The 1,206-nt window shown below is 40.1% G+C and overlaps 1 protein-coding gene across 1 annotated transcript in view; it reads right to left on the bottom strand.

The window, feature by feature from the left end:
- TRPV3 (transient receptor potential cation channel, subfamily V, member 3) overlaps positions 1 to 1,206 on the bottom strand; it is a 53,092-nt gene that overhangs the window by 12,421 nt on the left and 39,465 nt on the right. The gene's annotated exons all lie outside the window — the stretch shown is intronic.

Genomic DNA, 1,206 nt, shown 5'->3' with positions numbered 1-1,206 from the left:
GGGCGAGGTGGCGGGTTCCTGTAGTCCCAGCTACTCAGGAGGCTGGGGCAGGAGAATTGCTTGAGCCCAGGAGGCAGAGGTTGCAGTGAGCCGAGATCGCACTATTGCACTCCAGCCTGGGCGACAGAGCGAGACTCAGTCACAAAAAAAAAAAGCAAAAAATTATTCTAAGATTCAACTGGCTAAGTGAAATTTACAATACACTGTATTGCATAGTATATTTTCATTATTTGCATAGATGTATATGTATAGGAAAAAACAGCATCTTATATAGGGTTTGGTACTATCTGCAGTTTCAGGCATTCATGGGGGAGTCTTAGAACATTTTCCCCCAAGAATAAGGGGGGGCTACTGTATTTACAGCATGAAAATTGGTAAATGCCACAAATTAGAGATTGATTGACTCATTGTTTTGTTGATATCTAGATCTAAATGATTTAAGACAGTAATGGAGAAACTATTAATCCAGATTAAATTTAAAATGTGTTCTGTCCGCAGCCTTTATATTGTGTATAGCACAAAAATATCAACAGAATATTCTTCTGATATTTGCAAACTAGTATCCAATTCAGCAAAGAAGTTGCTCACATCATTGATAAACAAGTAAAGTTCAACATAAATCTTAATTGTTTTACTTTAATCACTGCTTATAAAGAAAAAATCTCAACCAACATTCATATCTGAACAGCACTCTTCTGTCAATTGCAACCAAAAGTTGACAACAAAAACTAGAATTCAATAAAAAGCAACAAATAGGCCTGGCGTGGTGGTTCACACCTGTAATCCTAACACTTTGGAAGGCCGAGGCGGGTGGATCACCTGTTCAGGGGTTCAAGACAATCCTGGCCAACATGGTGAAACCCCATCTCCACTAAAAACACAAAAATTATGCAGGCATGGTGGTGCGTGCCTGTGATCCCAGCTACTCTGGAGGCCGAGGCGGGAAAATTGCTTGAACCCAGGAGGAAGAGGTTGCATGAGCCAAGATCGCATCACTGCACTCCAGCCTGGGCAGCAGAGCAAGAGCAAGACTCAGTCTCAAAAAAAAAAAAAAAGTTTAAACTTTCTGTTATTTATTTAAAAAGTGAAACATGCTGTGCATGCTTGTAATCCCAATGTTTTGGGAAGAGGCCAGTGTTTAACACAAGCCTGGGCAAGATCCCACCTCTACATTAAAAAAAAAAAAAAAAAATTAGCCTGGTGTGG

Source organism: Colobus angolensis, unplaced genomic scaffold (genome assembly GCF_000951035.1).
Source record: "Colobus angolensis palliatus isolate OR3802 unplaced genomic scaffold, Cang.pa_1.0 Scaffold267, whole genome shotgun sequence".
Lineage (NCBI taxonomy): Eukaryota > Metazoa > Chordata > Mammalia > Primates > Cercopithecidae > Colobus > Colobus angolensis.
Note: the sequence above shows the minus strand (reverse complement) of the source record. Positions and strands in the feature narration are given on the sequence as shown.